Here is an 18,758-nt window from a genome sequence, read left to right on the forward strand (position 1 = left end):
GCAAACTTAGCACTTAGAGCGATTTTAGGCAACTTTTCGTTTTTGTTATTGGAGCCGCGACTCAATTAGGTTTTTGCCATCTTAGGGTTTTAGAACTAGGAATCTTGCCGACAGCTCTCGTAGCCCAGGCACTTACCTTGTTGTAAACGCTCAAACGCAGATTCAGAATAAGAACTATCTTGCTCTCTTTTTCGATCTCTTATTTTATTACTGTTCTCGTTTCGTGTTCTGATTGCTTGGCGTGTGGTATTAGCAGATATCCGAGACCTCTGGGAAATTAGGGTTCTCCTACTTTCCATATTTAAACGGAAATCGACAGTGCGAATTTCGGTTCAACCAGACATGTCAACTGACGACACGGATAACGTGCAGACTCCTCTTAACGGAGGCAGCGGCACTGATCTCCATACTCCTTCAGCGGAATTATCCGCGGCCAACGCACCAGCCAACGCCGCGGCGCTCGAGAAGTTTAAAAAGATGTTCGCCACCTACGAAAAAAGGTCGGAAGAATAGGATAAGCTCGTAAGCACCTTGACCAAACAAGTTGAAACTTTAACGGCAAGGACTCGAGCAATCCACCCCCGTGGAACCACTAAAGTCCGCGGGAAAAGACTCGACTTTGCGACCCCACTCAACAGGCCTGGAGCCGCCCAGGAACGACCTTCGGGTCAAAACCCTAGCGAGAAGTCTCTCGTCGAAAGGGGAAACTCTGAAAGCCCTCCGCCTCCCGCGAAGGCTTCAGAGGACAACGGAGTCGAGCAAGTCGACCTGGATCCTAGCGATGTCTCCAACAATACTGATGAGGACGCCGACAGACATCCAAGAAGGACCAGAAGCCGATTCACTCGGGAAAGCTCTCCGTTCGACAAACCAATAACAGAAGAGGAGGAAATCCTCTATTGGAACGAACAGGAAGAGCTGGCTGAAAAACAAACCGAGCTCACTCGCAGTAAACGCCGACAAGCGCGGAAACCAGCTGACGAGACGTCGGATATACGCGATCTTCGCGACTATATCACCAAAATTGCGGCAAAAGTAAGAGCCGTAAAATCTAAAATCCATCACGCTACGAGCGCGGCCCCCGAGTTCGACAGACTGCTGGAAGGGGCTCGGAAGACCCCTTTCACCACTCGCATCTCAGATACGAGGGTATCCGATCCAGGAAAAATCAAAGTACCGAAGTATGATGGTACGACCGATCCGAGAGCGCACCTTCAGGCTTTCCACATCACGATGGGAAGAGCGAGGCTGAAGGACGGCGAGAGAGACGCCGGCTACTGCCGCCTGTTCGTCGAGAATCTAGAAGGAGCAGCCCTCGAATAGTTCGCGCGCCTTAAACGAAACTCTATCGGGAGTTTCCGACAGCTTGCATCGGAATTTCTCAAGCAATACTCTATGTTCATAGATAGAGAAACTTCCGATGTCGATCTCTAGAGTCTGTCCCAGAGGGAAGAGGAACCCCTCCGCGAGTTCATCAGCCGGTTCAAGTTGGTGATGTCCAGGGTCAGCGGGATAAGCGACAAGGTGGCCATCGACGCGCTCAGAAAGGCGCTCTGGTACAAGTCGAAATTCAGAAAATAGATATCCCTCAAAAAACCGCGGACGATCCAAGACGCCCTCCACAAGGCGACGGACTACATCATGATCGAGGAAGAAACGAAAATCTTATCGCAGAAGCATAAGTCGGCGAGATCGTCCTCGAAAGATGTAGACCTGAAAACAAGGAAGAAGAACCCTCGTAACGACAAGTATGTCCATCACGAGGGGGAAGAACTCCAAGGAGCACATAATTACGCGATCGGCTCAGACCAGGGCCGAACCACGGGTAATACGTGGACTCGCAACCAAGGATATGACGAAAACACCTTATGCGAGTTCCACCAATCCCGAGGACACTCCACGACTAACTGCAAGGTCTTGGGAGCGCGGCTGGCCGCGAAGCTACTAGCCGGAGAACTCTCGGAAGTAACCAGCGTGAAAGATCTCATCCTCGAGACTGATCGCCCCCCGAAGCCGGACATAAATCTTCCCGCGGAGAGATCTCCCCAAAGAAACCAATCCGGGGATAAACGCGGCAGGAGACCGGACGACAAAGGGAACGATAACAATCGTCGTAGAGTCAACATGATCATCGGAGGATCGCAATTCTGCAACAATACGGTCTCCGCCATCAAGGCTTACCAGCAGAAGGCGGAGTCGAGCGCAAACTGGCCTACATGGTGTCCTACCAAAGATGATCAGAACTGCTTAATCACCTTCACAAAGGAGGAAGCCAACGGGATTGATCAGCCTCACTGCGATCCGATCGTCATAGACCTCGTCATACGAGATCTGGAAATCGGAAGAGTACTCATTGACACGGGGAGCACGGTCAATGTAATCTTCCGCGACACTCTCAATCGGATGAGCATCAAACTCGGAGAAGTAACTCCAACTCCGAAACCGCTCACAGGCTTTTCTGGCGAAGTATCGATGACCCTCAGATCAATTCAGCTACCTGTCATGGCCAAGGAGGTCACAAAAATCACAGAGTTCGCGGTAGTCGATCATTCTGCCATCCACAACGTGATCATGGGAACCCCGTGGCTCAACGCTATGCAAGCCGTTCCATCGACGTACCATCTGGGCGTCAAATTCCCGACCCCAAACGGAGTCGCAGCTATCTGGGGATGTCAGAAACAGTCGCGACTGTGCTTCCTCGCAGAACACAAGTTAAGATAGATGACAACCTCTGCAACGGAAAATCGCAAACGCACGAAGATCAATAAATCTTTGACCAACAACGTTTCAAGAAATGATGATTTCACATCATCTGCCGACGCAGACGCTTCGGGTGTCAAAACTCAACATGAGGCCGAAGCCGACACAACGACTCAACCGGAACTTCCGGAAAAGAACACTGACCCTGCCATGATCATCTCGATCAAGGCGGTCAGCATGGTGACCACCGCCGAGTAAAAATGCCCATGGCGTAAAACAGAACTACGAGATGGCTTGATCCTCGAAAGGGGTACGTAGGCAGCTCATCGAAGGACGAGTTCAGCTATCCCCCTCTCTAAAAAGAGGGGGGGGGGGAGAGTGGGTCCGTATACTCGTATACTCCCACATAGGAAAAGATGTGTTATTGTAATCGAATTCTATCGAGATTTCGAAAATTTTTACGAAATATGCGTCGCTCTTTTTAAAGACAAAATCACAAAACAATCTCACTTCAGCAATATACGTATAGTCTTCGAAATAACTGCGAGACGTCGCCAAGTTAAAAATCGAGATGATACGAACAAATTGTCCGAACGCGACCACTACAAATCTCACACTCCGTTCGTCGATTGGCCACGACGAACACATCAGACGTCTTAAACAGACGCAACCTGATCACTCTTTTGATCTTCAAACGTCCAAACACAAGGACGAAAGTGCGCTACAAAAAAATCCGAAATTTTGGTCTAGCACTTCCAGTTGGCTTAAAAATTGTCTCTGGAAAGATGCTCGATTCGTACCATACAAGTCGTATAAGCCGAGAACCTATCGCGGACTCTAAATCGGTACAAATCAGGTATTAATCGCAACAGGAAAACCGATAGCCGGCTAGTCACCGCACAAACCTTAAAACCGAGAGTAAACCTAGGTCTTGCCCTAAATCCATCGCATTGGTCTCAAACATCTCAAAGACATGATATTTAAACGATACGAGATTCCTAAAACATGTCTCTTCGTTCATATCTCAACGTTCCCGAAAATCGTAAATAATTTTTACGAAAACTGACGTCTCGAACGAACTAACAGATTGAACGTCTCAACGAAGATAAATATGAGACGACAACTCATGTTCACTTCAAACCCACTCTAAACAAAGTAACCCAAGCAGACATCCATTATATAAACCGCATAGCGGTAGGGGTTCAAAGCCACCAACGGCCTTTCCCGATAAAAGCAGCCAAAAATGGCCCGTACAAAGTTCGAAGGCCACACTCGGCCAGACATATATGAACAAAGGCCACACTCAGCCGCTAAATACTAGATAAAGGGAAAAACTCCTTCCCGTCAAAACGTTCACAGGTCAAAGTTAAAACTCCCGGACAAGGAAGCTCCGAATGCATCTGCGGGAAAGTTCACTTCCTCATCGTCACCGGCAAAATCAGTCGTAGTTTCTACGGTATCAGAGGAAACCGGGATGGGATCCCAGAATCCCTGGATCTTCCAATAGATCGGAGGAATGGTCGCCTCAGCGTGAGCATGATCCTTCATGCCACCCTTCATTAACTCCATCTCCCTCTCGAAAACGTAGTCATCTTCCTGTGTCTTCCAAAGGCTCCCGACGGAGCCGCGACACTAACGGAAGTCGCCCAGCGAGTTGAAAGCACCCTTAAGATTCCCGTACTCAACCTGGAATTGAGAAGCGCGAGTTTTCATCACCTCGACAATTTCCCTCTTGCCCTTCCGTTCCGCCCTGCGAACGGCCCTGGCATGATCACGAGCGAGTTGAGCGTCTCGCGCCAATATCTCGTCTCGCATGATCCCTTTCCGCCTTCTCCACTTTAAAGCGATAGATCATGGCCTCTCTATGGCTCGCCTCAATGGCCGATCCAAGCAAGTTCAAACCCTATAAAACCGATTGACGCGTTATAAGCAAAAAATAATAATAACGATCATCAGAATTCTTAAAATTTATACCCCGTTAATGATGCGAGATCCTTCAGCAACAACTTTCGGCCCCCCTGGCTCGCTCGTGGCCTGAGGAGCATCAAAGCCCGACGGAAGACCAGCGAAGAAATCATCGAAGTCCGGAATAGGGAACTCGCTCGTACCACTTCCATCGCCAAAAGCAAGGTTCGGATCCCATCCTGGAAGCATGCAATCGTCCACCGAAAACTCCAGGTCGCCGAGAACAATATCCTTCCCCTTCGAAGAATTCGGCCCCGTCACAATAGCGGGAGCGGCGTTGGGACCGGCATTGGGACCTTGGTCTTCAGGCTCGGAATCACTCCTAGTTTCTCCGCCCAAAGCAGGACCAGGATGCACAAACCTCAACGCCTTTCGAACTCTCTGCGGCGTAAAAGAAGTCCAGAAAAAAGGACCATTCCTGAGCACATCCCTCATCGCAATAATGTCCTCAGGAAACAGAGCAAGAGGGTTGATAAAGGGACGATCGTTCGGCAACCTCCGAAACAGTGGGATACAACTCTCCTCCACGGACGCTGCGTCTACACGAATGAAGAAGAAAAACTTCCTCCACGAGTTGAAGTTAGAATTGAACCCCTTTACCACTGACATGAAGTTCCGAGGAACCAGCCTGTACGTGTCCGTTTCCCTGATGATCTGTAATCGAAGAAGCGCTTCGAAGTGATCAACGGTGAGAGAAAGACCATGCTCGTAGCTCAAGACCAGGATCCCTATGAGGTGCTGAATGCCATGAGGATTCAGTTGGCTTATCGCCACCCCGAAACGACCCAATACACGGACAATGATCTCGGGGATCGGAAACCATAAACGGCAATGCACTACGAATGCCCGTAACAAGTAAAGAAGCCCTCCGGGGGACTACTAGCGCATTCTCCTTGACGAGGAATACTGAATTCCACCGCGTCCGAAATATGGTAGAACGACCGCATGACCTCGAGGAATCCACTAGTACTCCTACTCGGCGCACCTGCCTCAACCGGGCGATCGTTCATAACCGGGCACGATTTTTCTACGGAAGGCGTGATCGAACCGTAACACGCCACCCATCATGCCTCGTTCTCGGCGGGGTCTACCGAATGAGGAACGAATTCCATCTTCGGCACTCGAAGATCTTCAGAAACATTCGCGGGCAAAGACCCTTTCTTCGAACTCCTCTTCTTACTCGACATCTCGTGTTTTTTTTTTCTTTTCCTTTAAAATCAAGAAGGAAATGACAGAGAGAAAGAGAAAGAAGTTTTCAAGAAAAACCTCTCTATGAGAATGAGTAAGTGTGAAGATTGTGAAAAAGTTACCTCCCTTCTTATAGGCATGAGAAATTACTATTTACTTGCGGATTTTTGGACACGAACTTCGCCCAAATACACCAATCTCGTCCAAACTCGCCATACCACGCATTGGGACCTCGCTAGAAATCCACGTTCCCAAAGAGCTGGGGGGCTAACTGTTGGGGTAAAAAACGGTTACGAAGAAGTTAACGTCCAAATCCCCGAAGAAGAAAAACGTAGAAAACTTCTTCAACAAATACTTTTTCGAAATAGATTTTTCTTTTCGAAAACCTTTGCGGAAGAAACGCGAATCATCGGACAAGAGCTCGAGAAGGATCGTTACGCAGCGACTAAACACGTACTCCAAATACCGAGCTCTTCCGAAATGTTGATACGACATCAGTCCATGCATTCTCGTCTACCCTTCGATGCTATCTCCCGAATACCGTAGCGAACCCATCTCACATTCCCCGCCATTTCAAAGTTATCAATCAAATTTTACCGTAAAAACCGCGGAAATTTCATTCTTTTTCGAAAGAAGCCGTAATAAACGCTTCGAGTCGAAATTCGGCCCAAAGGGACCTAAGACATGACTCGAGACCCAACTTACGATTTCTTAACCAACAGCCCGTAAACCGCATGTTGGTTTACGCTTGGTTCGCAAGGGATGATAAATGTCAAGTTTCCGCGGATAAATACGAAATTTTGAAGATAATTACGAAGATCGGACAAAATGGAATATCTCCATTTTTATGTTATGGCGGCTTAAGGGCAGAAGAGGAAAAGCGTAAACCGTCCTTGGAGCCAGTATATATGGGGTCCTAGGCGAGAGGCATGGAAGAGGATTTTTCACAGCAAACTTAGCACTTAGAGCGATTTTAGGCAATTTTCCGTTTTTGTTATTCGAGCTGCGATTCAATTAGGTTTTTCCCGTCTTAGGGTTTTAGAACTAGGAATCTCGCCGACACCTCTCGTAGCCCAGACACTTACCTTGTTGTAAATGCTCAAACGCAGATTCAGAATAAGAACTATCTTGGTCTCTTTTTCGATCTCTTATTTTATTACTGTTCTCATTTCGTGTTCTGATTACTTGACATGTGGTATTAGCAGATATCCGGGACCTCTGGGAAATTAGGGTTCTCCTACTTTCCTTATTTAAACGGAAATCAACAGTGCGAATTTAAGTTCCCACACGACACATGGGCGTCCACATGCCATATTGCATGCTCTCTAGCCATGCCAGAAGACACCTCCACGTCCACTTGCCCTTCAGCATGTCTGGTGTTCATGCATCGCGACACACGGGCCTCAACATGTCGGTTCGCATGCGCAGGTCGCAGGTACTGCGACACCACGTGCTTCTGTGTGTCAAGCTGCATGGAACTGCTTCATGCACGTCTACACCTCCTTCTTGTGTGGACACTCAGCAGGTTAAATGGTTGACACCACGTCCTGATCCCTTAGATCAAGCCACCTCGAGCTTCTCGGTCGATTTGTGCGATTTCGGCCCTTCTGGTGAATTTCGTCCCGCGATCAATCCCGAATATTTTTCCGCTCCTGTTCTGATGAGTTAAATATTTTTAATAGACTCCAGACTAACCTTAACTTTGAGGATAAAAATTTTCCGAGCCTTTGGCTTCCCCGAGAATTTCCATAAAACCGAAATCTTATATATATATTTTTTTTAAGACGGGGTATTATAGAGGCAAAGTGAGATGAGAGCTTGATGATACACTAAAGAACACCATACATCTCTTTGATCTGACTTTTTTTGACGATTACTGTAATGAGCGTTGCGCAATCGAAGTAGAAGATGATCGAGGATATCCCTAGATCCATAGCCTTGCGGATGCCCATTAGGAGAGCTAGGGCTTCACCCATAAGAGGAGATCCGACCTTCTCGATGACTTGGGTTCCCGTTAGGGGGTGATCCGACACTGCCCAGGTGAGATTCCATGCGATTCCTGCTCTATATGTAGAGGCGTCCCAGCCGGCGTCGACGAAACAAGTCGGCGTTGAAGAGCGTCTCAGATCTCGCCGGTGATCCTTTCTAAACGGTAGGCCTGTACTTGTTGTCGATTTCTCTATTTCTTGAGGTTGATCCCATTCTAGAGCAGCTGCTAGTGCTCTTGTTGCAACTTCTGTCGGACTGATCGTTCTATCTTCAAAAAATAATTTATTCTTGGATGTCCATAGGAACCAACAGATCCGGGGGAGGATCGGGGCTCTAATTCCTGTTGGAGGGAGGCAAAAGGTTTTTCTGAAGAGAACAAAGGCTGTTTTGAAATCAACGGCATCAGCTATGTGAACTGATTGATGGTGCGTGTTGGGGTCAAAAACGGTTACGACGAAGTTAACGTCCAAATCCCCGAAGAAGAAAAACGTAGAAAACTTCCTCGACAAATACTTTTCGAAATAGATTCTTATTTACGAAAAGCTTTCCGGAGGAAACACGAGTCATCAGACAAAAGCCCGAAAATGATCGTTACGCAGCGACCGAACACGTGTTCCACTCGGTCGCTGCGTAGCGTCCGAGTTCGAGCCAAGGCTCAGTCGCTACGTAGCGACCGAACGTCCATTCCGCTCGGTCGCTACGTTGCGACCGAGCGAGCTCGAGCCGGAGCTACGTAGCGACCGAGCTCGAGCCAAAGCTCGGTCGCTACGTAGCGACCGAGCTCCTACGTAGCGACCGAGCTCGAGCCGTAGCGGTTGCTCGGTCGCTACGTAGCAACCGAGCTCGAACCAAAGTTTGGTCGCTACGTAGCGACGGAGCTCTTCCGAAACATCGATATGACATTAGTCCATGCGTTTTCGTCTACCCCTTGTTGCTATCTCCCGAAGACCGTAGCGAACCCATTTCACGATTCCCCGCCATTCTAAGTTATCGATCAAACATTACCGTAAAAACCGCGGAAAGTTCGTTCTTTATCAAAAGAAGCTGTAATAAATGCTTCGAGTTGGAAGACGGCCCAAAGGGACCTAAGACATGACTCGAAGCCCAACTTACGATTTCTTAACCAACAGCCCGTAAGCCGCATGTCGGTTTACGCTTGGTTCGCAAAGAAAGATAAATGTCAAGTTTCCGCTGATAAATACGAAATTTTGAAGATAATTACGAAGATCGGAAAAAATGGAATATCTCCATTTTTATGCTATGGCGGCTTAAGGGCAGAAGGGGAAAAGCGTAAACCGACCTTGGAGCCAGTATATAAGGAGTCCTAGGCGAGAGGCATGGGGGAGGACTTTCCACAGCAAACTTAGCACTTAGAGCAATTTTAGGCAATTTTCCATTTTTGTTATTCGAGCTGCGACTCAATTAGGTTTTTGCCGTCTTAGGGTTTTAGAACTAGGAATCTCGCCGACAGCTCTCGTAGCCCAGACACTTACCTCTTTGTAAACGCTCAAACGCAGATTCGAAATAAGAACTATCTTGATCTCTTTTTCTATTTCTTATTTCATTACTATTCTCGTTTCGTGTTCTTATTGCTTGGCGTGTGGTATTAGCCGATATCCGGGACCTCTGGAAATTAGGGTTTTCCTAGTTTCCTTATTTAAACGGAAATCGACAATGCGAATTTCGGTTCCCACAGTTTTGCGCTAGAAGGAGGGGGGGGGTACGGATCAATCTAACTCTCAACCACATCACGCTCAAACAGACATGTCAACTGACGACACTGATAACGTGCAGACTCCTCTTAACGGAGGTAGCGGCATTGATCTCCACACTCCTGCAGCGGACGTATCCGCGGCCAACGCACCAGCCAACGCCGCGGCGTTCGAGGAGTTTAAAAAGATGTTCGCCACCTACGAAAAAAGGTCGGAAGAAGAGGATAAGCTCGTGAGCACCTTGACCAAACAAGTTGAAACTTTAACGGCAAGGACTCGAGCAATCCGCCCCCGCGGAACCATTAAAGTCCACGGGAAAAGACTCGACTTTGCAACCCCACTCAACAGGCCTGGAGCCGCGCAGGAACGACCTTCGGGTCGAAACCCTAGCGAGAAATCTCCCGTCGAAAAGGGAAACTCCGAAAGCCCTCCGCCTCCCGCGAAGGTTTTGGAGGACAACGGAGTCGAGCAAGTCGACTTGGATCCTAGTGATGTCTCCAACAATACTGATGAGGACGTCGACAGACATCCAAGGAGGACCAGAAGCCAATTCACTCGTGAAAGCTCTCCGTTCGATAAACCAATGACAGAAGAGGAGGAAATCCTCTATTGGAACAAACAAGAAGAGCTGGCTGAAAAACAAACCGAGCTCACTCGCAGTAAACGCCGACAAGCGCGGAAATCTGCTGACGATACGTCGGATATACGCGATCTTCGCGACTATATCACCAAGACTGCGGCAGAAGTAAGAGCCGTAAAATCCCAAATCCATCACGCTGCTGGAAGGGGCTCGGAAGACCCCTTTCACCGCTCGCATCTCAGATACGAGGGTATCCAAACCAGGAAAAATCAAAGTACCAAACTATGATGGTACGACCGATCCGAGAGCGCACCTTCAGGCTTTCCACATCACGATGGGAAGAGCGAGGCTGAAGGACGGCGAGAGAGACGCCGGCTACTTCCGCCTGTTCGTCGAGAATCTAGAAGGAGCAGCCCTCGAATGGTTCGCACGCCTTAAGCAAAAATCTATCGGGAGTTTCCGACAGCTCGCATCAGAATTTCTCAAGCAATACTCTATGTTCACAGATAGAGAAACTTTCGATGTCGATCTCTGGAGTCTGTCCCAGAGGGAAGAGGAACCCCTCCGCGAGTTCATCAGCCGATTCAAGTTGGTAATGTCCAGGGTGAGCGGGATAAGCGACAAAGTTGCCATCGATGCGCTCAGAAAGGCGCTCTGGTACAAGTCGAAATTGAGAAAATGGATATCCCTCGAAAAACCGTGGACGATCCAAGACGCCCTCCACAAGGCGATGGACTACATCATGATCGAGGAAGAAACGAAAATCTTATCGCAAAAACATAAGTCGGCGAGATCGTCCTCAAAAGATGTAGACCCAAAAACGAGGAAGGAGAACCCTCGTAACGACAAGTATGTCCATCACGAGGGGGAAGAATTCCAAGGAGCACACAATTACGCGATCAGCTCAGACCAGGGCCGAACCACGAGTAATACGTGGACTCGCAATCAAGGATATGATGAAAACACCTTATGCGAGTTCCACCAGTCCCGAGGATACTCCACGACTAACTGCAAGGTCTTGGGAGCAAGGCTGGCCGCGAAGCTACTAGCCGGAGAATTCTCAGAAGTGACCAGCGTGAAAGATCTCATCCTCGAGACCGATCGCCGCCCCCCCCCCCCCCCCCCCCCCCCGAAGCCGGACAGAAATCTTCCCGTGGAGAGATCTCCCCAAAGAAACCAATCTGGGGATAAACGCGGCAGGAGGCCAGACGACAAAGGGAACGATAACAATCGTCGTAGAGTCAACATGATCATCGGAGGATCGCAATTCTGCAACGATACGGTTTCAGCCATCAAGGCTTCACAGCGGAAGGCGGAGTCAAGCGCAAACTGGCCTACATAGTCTCCTACCCAAGATGATCAGAACTGCTCAATCACCTTCACAAAGAAGGAAGCCGGCGGGATTGATCAGCCTCTCTGCGATCCACTCGTCATAGACCTCGTCATACGAGATCTAGAAGTCGGAAGAGTACTCATTGACACGGGAAGCACGGTCAATGTAATCTTCCGCGACACTCTCAATCGGATGAGCATCAAACTCGGAGAAGTAACTCCAACTCCGTAACCGCTCACAGGCTTTTCGGGCGAAGTATCGATGAACCTCGGTTCGATTCAGCTACCAGTCATGGCCAAGGAGATCACAAAAATCGTCGAGTTCGCGGTAGTCGATCATCCTGCCATCTACAACATGATCATGGGAACCCCATTGCTCAACGCTAAGCAAGCCTTTCCGTCGACATACCACCTGGGCGTCAAATTCCCGACCCCAAATGGAGTCGCAGCTATCTGGGGATGTCAGAAACAGTCGCGACTGTGCTTCCTCGCGGAACACAAGTTAAGACAGATGACGACCTCTGCAACGGCAAATCGCAAACGCACTAAGATTGATAAATCTTCGACCAACAACGTTCCAAGAAAAAACGATTTAACATCGTCTGCCGACGCAGGCGCTTCGGGTGTCGAAACTCAACATGAATCCGAAGCCGACACTACAACGCAACCGGAACATCCGAAAGAGAACACTGACCCAGCCACAATCATCACGATCAAGGCTGTCAGCACGGCAACAACCGCCGAGTGAAAACACTCGCGGCATAAAACAGAATTACGAGATGGCTTGATCCTCGAAAGGGGTACGTAGGCAGCTCGTCGAAGGACGAGTTCAGCTATCCCCCTCTCCAAAAAAGGGGAGGGGGGAGTGGGTGCGTATACTCGTATACTCCCACATAGGAAAAGATGCGTTATTGTAATCGAATTCAATAGAGATTTCAAATTTTTTTACGAAATATGTGTCGCTCATTTTAAGACAAAATCGCAAAACAATCTCACTTCAGCACCAAAAATATACGTATAATCTCCGTAGCGGTTGCTCGGTCGCTACGTTGCGACCGAGCTCGAACCAAAGTTCGGTCGCTACGTAGCGACCGAGCTCTTCCGAAACATCGATACGACATTAGTCCATGCGTTCTCGTCTACCCTTCTATGCTATCTCCCGAAGACAGTAGCGAACCCATTTCACGATTCCCCGCCATTCTAAGTTATCGATCAAACTTTACCGTAAAAACCGCGGAAAGTTCGTTATTTATCGAAAGAAGCCGTAATAAACGCTTCGAGTCGGAAGACGGCCCAAAGGGACCTAAGACATGACTCGAAGCCCAATTTACGATTTCTTAACCAACAGCCCGTAAGCCGCATGACGGTTTACGCTTGGTTCGCAAAGAAAGATAAATGTCAAGTTTCCGCGGATAAATACGAAATTTTGAAGATAATTACGAAGATCGGAAAAAATGGAATATCTCCATTTTTATGCTATGGCGGCTTAAGGGCAGAAGGAGAAAAGCGTAAACCGACCTTGGAGCCAGTATATAAGGAGTCCTAGGCGAGAGGCATGGGGGAGGACTTTCCACAGCAAACTTAGCACTTAGAGCAATTTTAGGCAATTTTCCGTTTTTGTTATTCGAACTGCGACTCAATTAGGTTTTTGTCGTCTTAGGGTTTTAGAACTAGGAATCTCGCCAACAGCTCTCGTAGCCCAGACACTTACCTTGTTGTAAACGCTCAAACGCAGATTCAGAATAAGAACTATCTTGCTCTCTTTTTCGATTTCTTATTTCATTATTGTTCTCGTTTCGTATTCTGATTGCTTGGCGTGTGGTATTAGCAGATATCCGGGACCTCTGGAAAATTAGGGTTTTCCTAGTTTCCTTATTTAAACGGAAATCGACAGTGCGAATTTCGGTTCCCACAGAGCGGTGCGAGTCGCCAAACTTCTGTCGCGAACGGGCAGAGAAAGAAGACATGCATTGCTGTCTCCTCAGCTTTGCAACGGGGACAAAGCGCCGCTGAAATCATCCCTCTTCGTTGCAACTCAAATCCTAAAGGTAATGCTCCTTGCAATATAGACCAGAGGAATAACTTGAGCTTTGGAGTTGTTTTGTGATTCCATACATCTTATATCCAGTTGAATTCCGGCTTGACTGTTGAAAGGGCAGGAGCTGTCTGGGGAGCAAGGTAGTCTTTGTTGCGAGCTCGCGAGTTGTAGCCAGACCTAGTAGTGTACACACCAGTCTGGATGGGGAGCCATACAAAGATGTCCTCTGCACCTTCCTTACTCGGTTTCAGACATTGTATCTGCGCATTGAAGTCAGGTAGGATCTCTTCTATTCTTCTTTTGTTCCATTGTAGATCACTAGTGAGGAGATCAGAAATTCGAAGGTCTAGTGATGTTTCATGAATGGGTCCGCATGGTTTGATTTGTTCAGACAGAGAGATCCAAGAGTCTTTCCAGACTCTTATGTTCTGACCGTTTCCTATTGTTCACACTTTGTGGAAATATATAAAGAGAAATTTCATGTTTATCACTTGTATGGTACCACTTTTCATCTTTAGTGATAAGAACATTTTCAAAAATATCTTCTCCATTAAGTGCAAAAGACTTTTATGCTTTTGTTCTCTCTCTATATATAAATTATTATTTAAATAAATAAATAAAAAATATGTTTTCGAAGTATACTTTTTCAAATTCGAACTTTTTTTATAATTTTTTTTTTAATTTTTTTTTCGAATTTTTTTTCAAAATTTCTTTTTGAAAATCGAAAATTATGTTTGAAACTATTTTCTATTTTCTATTTTTTATATATTTTTAAGTATTTATTTATATATTTACTAGAATTCTAAATTTCACATTCCGAAAACCATGTCCCACCTCTCGACTCTAAACTCTAAGTCTAGATTAGTTAAACTTAGGGATGTAAGTGTTTTTTACCTTTCATTAAAATTAAAGGTAAAAGTGATTAGTGTAAACAAGAAAAATGGTACTATGAATGTTGTATTTGTGTCAATTTTCCAATATATAAGTAATTTTGTGATAAAGAAACGTTAAAGAGTCGACTTTTCCTCTGCCTTCTCTCTAGCTTAATTAAAGCTTAGATCTGTATCTCCTGCCGACGGTGAGGGCTCTCTTAGCCGCCGTCGGTCTGGCCTAGTGTTTCTCCTTCGATTTTAACTTGCATGTCCCTGTCTTGGCTTTGAGTACCTCTGATTGTAGTTCGAGATCCAGATCTGCAGACCTTGATTTTGGAGAGGATCGTTGTTGGCATTGGTTCCCTTGGAATCATACTTCCGGTTCTGGTTTGCCTTTTCTGTCTAACCTTGTTCTCTCTCTGTTTTGGACCATCTGCATGTTTAAGAATCCTTTATCTCTTGGTTGAGCGAAAGTATTCTCAGACCTTGCTTGGTCAGGTTGATTTGATCTGCATGCGTGTTTATTTTGTTGCTTCTTGTGGTGGATTGGCTGAGTTTGGGAGGATGTGCTTATCCTTGGTTTCGCTTGTGACGGGTCAGTCTCGGATTTGTGTTCTTCTGTCCGCTTCCGGGTTCTATCTTCCGACTCGTTTTCAAGGATTTGGGGCTTTGGCTCGTTTTGCACCTTGCGTGGAGGTCGAATGTCAAAAAGCTGGGTCTTCTTCTTCCTCCTGGGTTTAGGTTCTGCGGTGTCTCGTGGCTTGTCAGGCAGTGGTCCGGAGCAAGCAGACTTCCCTTAATAAAGTTCGCGTGTGGGTGTGTGCTTATGTCTTCCTTCCTCTTTCGGCCTGTCTCATTACTTGGGTATTTTGTTGTTATGATCTAGTTCTATAATCAGTCTTACTCTAAGCTTGTGTGTATTATGTTTTATTGTATTTGTCGAAGAAGTTCTTTGATTCTGTCGGTCTTAGTCTCCAGAGTAAGGTCCTGTTTACTACTGGCTTAAGTTTCTAGGAGTTGCATAACTCGCTAGCTATGTATCTCATCCCGTGTAACACCATGTTTCGTTTCAATGAAATCTGTTAGTGTTGAAAAAAAAGAAACGTTAAAGAGTCATCATTGAACAGCCATATTACGGGTGGGCACTTTACCCGATATCCGAAGTGGCATCCGAACCCGATCCGAAAAACCCGAACCGAAATCCGAACCGAAGTAGCAGAATATCCGAACGGGTATTAAATTAGGAGAGATTGGATATCCGAACCCGAACGGGTAATATCCGAACCCGAATGGATATCCGAAAATAACCGAACATATATATAATTAACCTTATATTTCTAGTTTACATCTCTTATTAATATAAATATTTTATATAAAATATTTATATTGATACTACACATATTTTAAGCTCATATGATATACATACAATTACGGAGAAAACGATTTGCTACTCATTTAAAATGCATGTCAAATTTTTTATTTCAAAAATTAACAAAAAGTTACATCCAAAATTTAAAAACAATAACCAAATTAATGTCTTTTTAGTTTCAAAATGTTATGTCCAAATCTATTAACCATTCAATCTATTAAAAATAAAAAATTAGTTTAAGTGAAAGTTATATTTTTAAATACAAGAAATTTGAGAAATGAAAATTTAATTTTGTTTTTTCAAAATCTAAATATCCGAACCCGATCCGAAATAACCGAATCCGAACTAAAAATATCCGAACCCGACCCAAAATACAGAAATATCCGAACGGATTCTACACCTCTATACCGAAATACCCGAAAATCCGAAATACCCGACCCGAACCCGAACGGATACCCGAACGTCCACCCCCATATCATCATTTGACTTGTGAAACTATGCTAATGATTAGTTAGGATGTAGCATTAGAAATTTTACTGTTGAATTTAGTTTGTAAAATATTATGATGTTGATGTATCTATCGTACATGTAGAAATTAAATGAAAAAATAAATAAAAGTTCATACAACAATATTTTTCACTTTAGAAAACAAGGCTCCTCAACCCATATTTTATTTTATTTTTTGCTTTAAAACTAGTTGAAGCATGATTACTAATTTATATAGAAATTAAAGCTAAACCACTTGCTACAGTCCAGCCAATCACCTCTTATATTTTTATTTCTTAGTTGATCTAGTTACTTATATTTAAATGTTGTATGCAAATTTATTATGGGTGAATTAAGTAACTAACTTTCCTTTACTATTTGATATTTATTCAAATTATTTTAAATATAAAATATTTAGAATATCTACAATAAATTATTTCTATAAATCTAATTGTTTTTAGGTCTTTACGTTTAAAGACTTAACAATTTTTCCATAAAATATGGAAATAATACATATTTATACATTATCAGTAGATTAAGTAATTCAGTCAATATCTATATATATAAAGTTGGTTGTTTCCCTTTTTCAGATAAGACCATCTCCAATGTATTCCCCTATTTTTACCTCTAAAATAGAGCATCTCTAAAATAGAGATGAGTTTCTCTCTAATGTATTTCTCTATTTTTGCCTCTATAAAGGAATATTCTCAAAAGATTCTACTTTAATTTTACGAAAGATACATTTTGTTTATAAAAGTTGATAACTAACCCTATTTATTTTTAACTTTTAAAATATTTTCATAAACTTATGAATTTTTTTAAACTAAAGTTTTGTTAAAAGACTATTATGTAAATAAAAAATGTTATTATACTCCTACAAAAAACTGTATTTATCTATAAATATAATTATTTTGGTTACAACTATAAAATTTTGAAAGTTAAAAGACTATTTTGAATATTTTGAAAAAAAAAGTATGACTCTATAATAGAGTAATGTTATTTTTTCCTCTATAAATAGAGGAAAAAATAGCAATCTCTATTTTACAGGTGGAAATAGAGATGGGATAGAGCATTTTTACCTCTATTATAGCATATAGAGGTGAAAATAGCTAGGGGTTGGAGATGCTCTAAGTGGCAGGGGGTTTTACGACACGTGTCATCCATGTATTTTTTTTTACATTTTAAGTTCTTCTTCTTTTCGGTAATTGCAATTTGGCCAAATACTTTCTAATTGTGCCTTTTTAATCTTTTCCGCACTAACTATTTTTGCATGAAGTTTAATAATCTATTTTATTGTTCACTAAGATTCAAGATGAATAAATAAAATAATAAAAATTTATTTTTAAATTTTCTCTATTATTTTATTTACAATTATATATTTATTTAACTATTAAAATATAAAATGACTAAACTAATAAGAAGAAATTATAGTGCAATACCTAATCTAAACTTAAAACTTCAACAATTATAGAAAAAAAAAATACCATAATAACACTAACTTAATAAAGGTTTGGAGCTTAAAAGATATCAACAAAGAAAACTAACTTATCTCATCTTACCATAGAATGTTTTGATTAGAACAAGCAGATGTGAGAAAAAGGTAAAAAGATAAAATATGAGACAAAACAATCCCCATAACACAAATGATCGCGATCAAGCACCAACGTAAAAAGCCAAAAAAGCAGGTCAAAGAAAGAATAATCATCACAAGAACAAAGTTACCATGAAACAAGAAGACGCATGCCTAAAGCACCGGAAGCACAACCACCAGCTAAGAGGTAAGAAGCACATCATAAATTAAACAAGCACATACAAGGCGTCCATGCCAACAAAAAACCACAAAGCTCTGAATAGAAGAAACAAAAACTCCAAAAGACTAACTCCGCACACCTACACCAAGGGACGCATGAGAAGAAGATAAACAACATGAGTGGGGGAGAATGGAAGGCAACCACCAAGAAACCAGAGCTCAAGCTTGAGACCATAAACAACCTTCCAAACGCACAAAGCATACATAGAGAAAAACACTATCCAATCATGGAGTAGCAAATATGGCGAAAGAGAGAGCCACCAGAGACGTGATCAGCGATGAAAGTGCAACGAGATGAGAGAACAAAGAGATGAAAGGAGACGAAACGAAATCAGTAAACTGTGTAGCCATCCTCGAGCTATGGAAAAAGCATAAAAGTAAGATTACCAAAAACCAGATCTTGAAAACCAAACATCAAAAACTATCGACGGCAAACCAATGACGAGGAAGAACAACATCAAAGACAACTAAATTCTAACTCAACCCAGTGAAATGTAGTTTCTAAAATTAGCCAAAATCTAAGGAACCCACAATGCCGTAAGAAACAACCGCACAACATGGAACTAATATGCGTGATCGATAACAAATACAAGATAATATCTCATAAGAAGAATGTGAGGAAAAACAAGAGCACAGAGTTGAGTCTTTTTCAGTGATGGTGAGAAGTCCAGCACACCGGAAATGTAAACAAAATACATAGATGGTGACTGTTCAAGG

Source organism: Brassica napus, chromosome C2, assembly GCF_020379485.1.
Source record: "Brassica napus cultivar Da-Ae chromosome C2, Da-Ae, whole genome shotgun sequence".
NCBI lineage: Eukaryota > Viridiplantae > Streptophyta > Magnoliopsida > Brassicales > Brassicaceae > Brassica > Brassica napus.